We start from the raw sequence: 9,621 nt of genomic DNA on the forward strand, positions 1-9,621 counted from the left end.
AATGCACTAACTAATAAGCAAGGTAACAAATGACAAGAAAGTTACCTCATTCAACAACTTGTGGTCTCTTTGTTAGATTGAAAAAGACAAGTTGAGGGAAAAAGCGTTGAAGGTTAAAGGACTCAAACATGTGTAGAAAGGAAGGGGAATTTTGGTCCTCAAATAAGACATAACAAAGCTATGGAAAGATTATGAAAATAAATCTCACATCTTCGAAAAGGTGGAGGAAGTTGAAGAGAAGGGCCAAGGAAAGAGGGATTTATAGAACTCTACTATGATTGAGAGGGTATCCCTCACAAAAGGGTCCTATCATAAGCTCCTAAATCTTTTAGCTATGACCATGATAATAAGATGCATCGTGGAAGCGTTGGAAGCAAAAGCTCGTGACATCACCATGGTAATCATGAAGGAAAAAATCCATGGAAATCAAACATGAAGGATATAGATCTTGGGAAACTTAGTAGACATTGAAGGAAAGAAAGATGTAATCCAGGATAAGGCTCATCATACATCAAATAAAAAAGAAAAGATCTACCAGATGGGGATATGCAAGATCCTCAAGATTCTCTAATGGAATCCTCATTGGAGGGTTCACTAATCTAGAGAGGAAGCAAGTGTTTCATTAGGAACTCCAACTTATGGATTTCATGGGATGATGGTATGATGAAGTAGATCAATGGATTGAAGATCTTTCAATCCAGGAAACTTCTGGAAGAAACCTAGATGACCTAAAGGTAAAATTGGGTATGTATGTTTGTGTTTATTATTATAATATCATGTCAAATGGTTGCGGGAAACATGGATCATTACTTCTATCTTGAGAAGCACGATCAAGAGAAAAGTGATCTCCTCCTTTGAAAGGATGCAGGAAGGCATAAGTCGCACTAGATGAAATCAACATAATATGTTCTCATATGAAGTATCAAGTGGTTGACTACAATTAAGAAACTTTGATTGAAAGCTCCTGGGAATGGAATATGTGAGGAAGGAAGAGATTGTGAGATATGAAGTGATTTGATAATCACCCTATGAGTGATATCAATTAAGAATTTATTAAATGAAGGTATTACAGACTCATATGTTGGTGTGTGTGTCTATGTTATTTAAGCAACGGATCGATCAGATTGCAAATACACAGACACTTGAAATGGAAAATAGTAGAGAAATACAGTAAGCAAAGACAAGAACACAAGAAATTAATAAGGAGTTCACCCTATCCTCCAGGGCTACATCTTCGGTCTAGCTCTCAGTGGTGGCCTTCTTTTTATTGTGTCTTGAAGTAGAGAATTACAATGAAGGAGCTCAATATGAGTCTCCTGAAACAGATTGGCTTGGCAGGGTGGTTCTTGGATTCCCCAAGCCACTGGAGTACACAGACTCTCTTCTCTACCAGCTCTTTGACCTCTCTGGTCTGACAGATCCTCTCAGGGATGGCTTGAATCTCTCAAGCTCTCTGGTGCTCGACGCTGCCTTTGGTCAGCTCGGCCCTCTGTCTTCTTTCTGCTTTTTTCTTCACTGATTCTTTCTCTTCTCTGTCTTCTGTCTTCGGTGTTCCTCTTTGGGTTCCCAACTCTTCGTCCTCTCTCCCTGTCTTTTCTGTTCTCTGTTCATGGCTTTAAAGCCATTCGAGCTCATGGTGATTCGGTTCCTCTTCCACTTCTGTTGATTTTCCTGCCTGCAGCTGTGCTTGGAGTTCCCTGTTCCCAGCGTCATCATCAGGCTCACAGGGAGTGGCCACTTGTCCTCCTGCGAACTACGCCAGCCTACGTCGTCGGTTCATTTCTTCGTTTACGTCGTGGAATGGGTCTTTTGCCACCGTGGCAGTCAATCCGGACTTAAAATTATTTTATATCGTGGCTTAATCCATCGTTAAATCCGTCTTCTCCATCGAGCGCGATCTCAGCCGTTAGATCTAGAGCCCCTAGATCTGAAGCTGTTCGCTTGTCCTGCGTGGTTGAATAGCTCGATCGTTAGCACACAATGAGCGATGATTTTCTCTCTCCTCTGCTTACCACGCGTCGGGCGCTGAGTGGAATCGCTCCTTTTCCATCAAAACTACTTACTGCCCATGGATGCCCTCAATCAATACCGCCAGTTTTGGATCGGGGCTTCCCCATTTTGAGGGTTTTTTCCTAGTGATGCATCAAAAACCTCCTCTGTATCCCAATCCGGGCCTCCCAGGGGCTAAATTCACCTCCCGCGCAGTCTCCATGGGCCTCGGTCAGCACACTTTGACAGAGCTCCTCATCGTTCCACACTGGCTACCATTGCCACTGGTTTAGAGGTGTTTTTGATCGCTGTTGTAAATTCTTTGAAGTCTGTCCCGACCTGGTATAGCCATGGCTCTGTTAATTATTCTTTATGGATCCAATTTGGATCACAGCCTTCCCACTAAAAATCTTTTGGACCACCAAAAGTTGGTTTTCTTTCAAGCATCGACTAAGTGAGGGTACTACTGTCTCACTTGTCCAATCTCAATCCACTTTGCACTGCTCGACTTTGAACCTTTGAGTCTAATTATGAGGTACTCAACATCTCCTTTGCACATTGTCCTCACCTTCCTGTCCAAGACTGTGTCTTCCTGCAATTCATTCAGATATTCAGGTAGCAGGTCATCAATAGAAGGCAATTGACTTTGCTCTTCAGGATTTTCAATCATTGAAGGTTCAAACAATCTCAAGAAATCTGCATTTACGACTGAGTAGATGTGCATGTAAGCTGGTAGATAAAGGCGAAAAGCATTTTCACCAATCTTCTCAAGTATCCTAAAAGGTCCATACCTGATAGGTTTTAGCTTTTTACCTTCACCTTACATCATGTCCTTGCTGATATACAACTAGACCTAGTCTCCAACTTGAAAAATATGCTCCATCCGATGCTTGTCATGCCTTGCCTTGTATTTGGCTTGGCTATTTTCTAGTTGTTCCTGTAATGCCTGGTGGATCTCTTGGATCGGTTCGATGAACCTAGTTGCCTTGTCCACATCACTGTGTCCATCAACTGTGGTATCTTTACCAAAGACAAAATCCAAAGGAGACCTTGGTATGAAACCAAAATAGGCCTCAAAAGGAGATCTTTGTGTAGAAGAGTGTTTTGCTCTGTTGTAAGCATGTTGCACATAACATAAGTGTTCATCCCAAAGCTTAGGATGTTTGTTGCAATATCCTCTGAGTAACTGGATCACTGTCCTGTTAACTACTTCTGTCTGGCCATCGGTTTGTGGATGAAAAGCTGTGCTTTTCTTCAGTTGGGTGTCCATCAGCTCCCACAGACTTGACCAAAACTTCCCCACAAATCGGGTGTCTCGATCAGATACAATAGAAGTGGGTAATCCAAAATGAACCCATACATATTCAAAGAACAATTTTGCAGTTTGTTCAGCTATAATCTGTTTATTACAAGGTATCAAAATAAACATTTTGCTGAACCTATCCACAACCACATACAGATAATCATGACCTTTCCTAGCTTTAGGCAGTCCTCCAACAAAATCCATGGAAATGCTTTCCCAAGGGTGAGAAGGAACTGCTAATGGAGTGTACAAGCCTAGTTTTCTATTGCTGGGCTTGCTTTTAGCACACATAGTACACCCTCTTACATAGAAACTGTCTCATTCATTTTCGACCAATAACAAAATCTTTGCAGCTGTGAAACTATTTTACTTACCCCAAAGTGACCTGATATTAGAGAAGTGTGTGGCTCTCTAATTATCTTTACTCTCTCTGTTTGTGGAATGCAGAGTTTCCCACAATGATGCAAGAGTCGGTCCTTCATATGATAATCCAATTCTTCTACCTTTTTGCCTTGACTCAAAGTTGCATATACATCTTTAAAGTCTATATCTTGAGCATATTGTTCAATGTAGCTTTCATGTAGTACAAAATTATGCTTAAGTATAGTAGATGCATTTATAATAGGTCTAGACAACATGTCTGCAACTTTGTTGTGTATGCCCTTTTTATATCTGATGACCAAATGAAACTGTTGTAGAAAACCCATCCACCTGTAATGTCTTGATTGCTGCAGCTTAGTTTGGGAGTGTAGATATTGAAGTGGTTGATGATCAGTATGTATTACTGTCTCTTTGCCCATTAAGTAATGTTTCCACTTTTTCACACTCTGAACTAATGCATACAATTCTTTATCATATGTAGGATAGTTAACTACTACAGGATTAAAAGTCTCAGAATGATAACATATGGGTTTACCATGCTGTGTCAACACTGCTCCCATGGCATAGTCACTGGCATCTGTTTGGATCTCAAATGGTTTTTGTAGATTAGGCAGTGCTAGTACAGGTGCTGTACTAATCTTTTCTTTCAAGGTGTCGAAGGCTTTCTGATGTTTGCCTCCGCACTGAAACACCTTGTTCAATCCTGTCAAAGCATGTAAGGGAGCTGCAATTGAGGAAAAGTTAGAGATGAACTTTCTCCAATATTGTACTACTCCTAAGAAGCTTCTCACTTCTGTAGCAGACTTGGGTTTAGGCCAGTTTACAATGGCTGCCAATTTAGAGGGATCTAGTTTCAATTCACCACCGCCTACTATATGACCCAAATAATTTAAATATGTTTTGCCAAATTCACATTTTGAGAGTTTAACATAAAGTTTTTCTATTTTCAAAACATCTAATGTCTAGTTAACATGCTTTAAGTGTTATTCCCACGTTTTACTAAAAATCAGAATGTCATCCAAATACACAATAAAAAAATCATCAAGAAAAGGTCTGAGTACATCATTCATTAGTCTCATGAAAGTAGCAGGGGCATTGGTCAAGCCAAAAGGCATAACCAGCCACTCATACAATCCCTGCTTTGTTTTGAAAGCAGTCTTCCATGCATCTTGCTCTGCAACTCTGACCTGATGGTATCCACTGTGCAAATCCAGCTTGGTGAAATAAACAACTTCCTTTAATTGATCTAAAAGATCATCTATGCGAGGAAGGGGATAACGATTTTTATTGTTATCTTATTCAGTGCTCGGTAGTCAATGCACATTCTCCACGAACCATCTTTTATTTCTCACCAAAACGATTGGTGACCCACATGGTGATGTGCTAGGCCTGATGAACCCCTTCTCGAGCAACTCCTGCACCTGCTTCTTGATTTCAGCATTCTCTAAAGCAGACAACCTGTACATTCCAATGTTAGGCAATGGAACATCTTGCTGCAAAATAATATCATGTACTATTTCCTTTTTGGGTGGTAGACCTTTAGGTTCTTGAAACAGAACATCATACTCTGAAACAATCTTTTCTATATCAGCTTGCTGCTTAGCATTACAACCCTCAAATACATTGGTTTTATTAGGTTTCTTTTCCTTTACAACCATTAGTAAGAATTGTTTGCATGAATTTATCATTCTTTTCATCTGCCCTGAATTTATGAGAGTATAATTATTTTTGAGCTTATGAGCTCTTACAAAGTATTCGATTCCATCTTTAACAAGTAGATACTTGTTCTCAGCTCTATAGAAAATAGCTTTTCTGTCATACAAGTAAGGACTTCCTAAGACAATTCCACATATATCTAAAGGAATTATGTCTAACTCAACCTCATCTACAAATGCTGACCCAAAAGAAAACTTGAGTTTGCACTGTCTAGTCACTTGTAGTTGTGCTTTATCATTCAACCATCCTAATGGGTATGGTTTCTTGTGAGGTGTAGTTGCTAATCCCAATTTCTTTACAATTGCTTCAGAAATCAAATTTACTTGTGAGCCACTATCAAACAAAATATCAGTCTTTTGATGTTTGGAAATAACTCTAATATGGAAAAGCTCGTGTCTTTTTCTCTCATGTTCTTCATCAATAACAGATTGAGCAGAATTACTAGTAGATGCTTCAGAATTCTTACCTTTTATACCTGTGGCTGCAATGATTGTTTCATCTCCCGAGTCTAACCCCAAATTTTTCTGAATAGCTGCAGTAGTCTTCTTCTTCTTGCCCTCGAACTTCTTAGGTCTCAGCGCTGGATGCAGAATCTAACAGTGCTCATAATCATGCCCATCCTTTTTACAGTGAGTGCATGAAGCTTTGTCTTTTTGTGCATGAAGCTTTGTCTCCTTGCTCTTACTTGTAGTGGGCTGGGATGGTCCCCCAACTTCTGGATTTCCATTCTTTCCTCTAGCTTCTAGATGAGTAGCTTGTACAGATACCTCATCTATACTAGTGGGATTAAACATGAGGATTGTATGCCTCATGTAGCTGTGTAGACCACTAATGTACTTCAAAAGAGTCTCTGGTGAGTCTAATGAGATCCCTAGAATCAATGCTCTCTTTCTAAATTCTTGAGTGTACCCTTTCACACTTTTCCCTTTCAACTACCGAAGAGTTTGCCAACTCATCATGGCTTGTTGCATGTAGGCCAATGGATAGAACTGCTTCTTAATTGCAGAAACAAAGTCACTCCAGACAAAGATAGTCTTACCATGTCTTTTCATGTTAGCTTGGGTTCTGCGTTCCCACCAAACCAAGGCAGTGCCTCTTATAAATCTTGAAAATTTTGGAAGAGTTTATAGTGATGGTTTTGATCTTGTTGGAGACTGGTTCATAGCACATGCTATTGTTTTAGTAATATTTGACTAAATTAAATGTCGCACAACAAGAATCAATCATTATCTGCATGCATAATGAAACACCATGGCAAATTATGCAGTGCGGTCAAAAAAGAACAACATGCAGTTTTCAATAAAAAAATTGTTTTATATTGTCTGCATACAAGAAATGATCCAATGGGTGTAGCAAGACCTCTACAAAAACTTTAAGAAAAAAACTTGGGTCAGCTAGCATGCGGTTGTGTAAAGCAGCGCTTCCTCGAATGGCTATCCCTAGAGGCCACGCCGCTTCCTATACAATCGAATCAGAATATAGCTGAGAAAAAAAAGGCATCATTATGCTAGTAATAAAGGCAAAATAAATCCAAGTACCACAAATATAATATTAAGTATGATTTAAACACATGAGCATACTTGTAAATCCAAGTATCTAGAAAGGAGCAATTGGCGTAAACCAACAACTTTGGCAGCTTCTGCGATATCAGATGGAAGAACAACCCCTTGAGCCTCTGCCTTTTCAAATACTTCCTCTGCATTTAAAATGGGTCCAAATTCATCTTCACCATCATTCCCACCTTGATCACCCTCATTGTCCCTACCACCACCTTTTCCCCCTTCTCCTCCTCTAAAGTTTCCATTGTCATTCCCTCCAAAGCATCCTCCGTCACCACCATTATCAGCATTTGAACCATCTTCTTTAATATCTGCACTGTTTCCTATTCTTGACTGAGATAGGCTTAGATCTCCTCCAACCATTTTCAAAGGAGCAGTGACAACTTCAGGATCTTTAACTGATTCAGAATCAAAATCCATCTGGCATTTAACCCTGAAAGGCCTACCTGCCTTAAATCTTCCTATTGGAAAGTTTATAATTAACTCTATTGTATTTTTCTCTCCTCTACAACGATTAAATCTTTCGGTTCCAAATATGAGGGGCCTTTGAATTTCAAAACTGAGGGCATTTGAAACTCCATTTTTGCTTGAATTTCCAAATTTAGCTTGACTTGTAAAAAGTGAAAGGCTTGCAGCCTCCATGCAAGTACTAAAAAGTCAGCCAGGCATATTTAAACTCCACAATATGAAATAATGGGGAAATGAAAAAGAAAGACAATCCACCAACCTCTTCACAGCAACAACATTAGCATCTTCCAACACAGCTTTATATGCAGTTCCAAAGCTACCCTTCCCAAGCATTTCAGCAGAAGCACGGAGAAGATCCTCCAGCTCAAATTGTCGAGTTCCCTCAAAGAAAACCAGTTTACCCCTCTCTGCAGCACTTGATTGTTGGGGATATGAGCTTGAAGAATAAACAATCTTCTCTGTTTCTAATCTCTTTCCATGCTTCTCATCCATCATTTTCCTAGAGTACTTTCTCCAGTAATAACAAAGTAAAACGCAGGCAATTAGCAATAACACTGCAAAATCTCCAACCACAATGGCAATAACAGCACCCCTGCTTAATTTGTTTAAGCTTTTCTTGGTACTCTGTGCCATCTCAGGCTTTGAACTTGGAGTCGAGGGCACAATACTTGGATCCTGCGTCACAGGGCTGGAATTCACAATGCCTCCTGGAGTGGTAGGATTACTGATTATGCTCTTGCAACTTGGCAAGGGATTTCCACAAAGAAATAAATTCTTTTCAAATGCCGAATCAGGAAACTTGGACAAAGATCCAGGGATGGCCCCTGTGAGCTGATTACCAGAAACATTGAAGTCTTGAAGACTGGTCATGTTCAAGGCTGCGATAGTACCAGAAAATAGATTGTTTTCTAGTCTCAGAGTGAGAAAATGGCTAAGCAAATTCAAAGAAAATGGTATCTCGCCAGTTAAATTATTGTTTGAAACATCCAATCTCCAGAGCCGATCTAACAGTGAAACAGATGAAGGCAGCGGGCCAGAGAATTGGTTGTACGAGAGAAACAATAATTTAATGCTTCTCCACTTTGATAAGTCGAGTAGGGTGCCATTTAACGAATTCCCCTTGAGACTTAAGACTCTCAACTGATCTAAATCAGTTAAGGAGTCTATGGGACCAGTGAGGTCAAGGTTCTGCAGCACAAGCCGAATAACCCTATTGTTTAGACAGATGACACCGACCCATTTTCCTGTGCATGGTTCCCTGGTTTTCCAAGAGCTAAGTTTGTTGTTTGAATCAGCTGAAGCCTTGAATGCCATCAATGCATCATAGTCACTGTTTGACTGTGCTTGAGAAGCTCCAGGGAAGGAAAATGATACTAATAATAATATTATACCCGAAACTAAATGGGGAGTAGCACATTTGCTGATCTCCATTGTTTATCCTTATGATAGGTCCAGTGGAGATTAGTGTCACTAAAATGACTGAATACTAACTCAACCTCATAGCAAACAGTTAGATTAAGGATTGAAGCCGTTCAAATTCTCTTCTGGAAGATATGTTGCGATTTGCCAGGTTGGAAAAGCTGCAAAATTAAGAAGAAATATCAAATATACATTGTCTCAATTTTAAAATACGAAACCGGGACAAATTTCCCGTTTGAATCTTTGGCAAATTTAATTTAATTTATAGAACAATGTCCACTTGTGGCCAAAATCGGTCAAAGCAACTGGAGAAGGGGTACATTAACAGAGTATAGAATAGCAGTGCCTAGTGCATACTCTACATAGTTAAAGCCTGAAAACTCGAGAAAGACGAGAAAACAAAGGAAAGAAGAAGAGATGAAAAGATAACGAGCATATTCCAATGAAAATTTCAAGCTTGAACCAAGTTACGCTATTCAAAACATATTATGAAATTAATGCCCTTGTTCGCTAAACACATCATAGATTTAAAGCTTCTCCATAAGCAAATAAATGTGAAAGAAAGATCTCTAGTCTCAGCTTAATGAAGCCGACAAAAAATTAAGGCCTCACGAAAGATCTCTACTCTCAGTTTAATGAAGCCGACAAAGAATTAAGGCCTTACGAAAGATCTCCGTTCTGCAGAATACAGAGATTTACAAATCGAAAGAAAGATAACTAATCGCAGCTTAATGAAGCTGACACGGTACGAAAGATCTCAGTCTGCAGAATACAGATATTTCCAAC

General features: G+C 39.6%; 1 pseudogene; it reads right to left on the reverse strand.

The window, feature by feature from the left end:
* Positions 1-7,598: 7,598 nt before the first annotated feature.
* Positions 7,599-8,847, reverse strand: LOC149176961 (putative leucine-rich repeat receptor-like protein kinase At1g68400 pseudogene; annotated as a pseudogene).
* Positions 8,848-9,621: the final 774 nt, after the last annotated feature.

Source organism: Pinus tabuliformis, chromosome 4_1 (assembly GCF_031772625.1).
Source record: "Pinus tabuliformis cultivar Carrire ecotype Pingquan chromosome 4_1, CPIR1, whole genome shotgun sequence".
NCBI lineage: Eukaryota > Viridiplantae > Streptophyta > Pinopsida > Pinales > Pinaceae > Pinus > Pinus tabuliformis.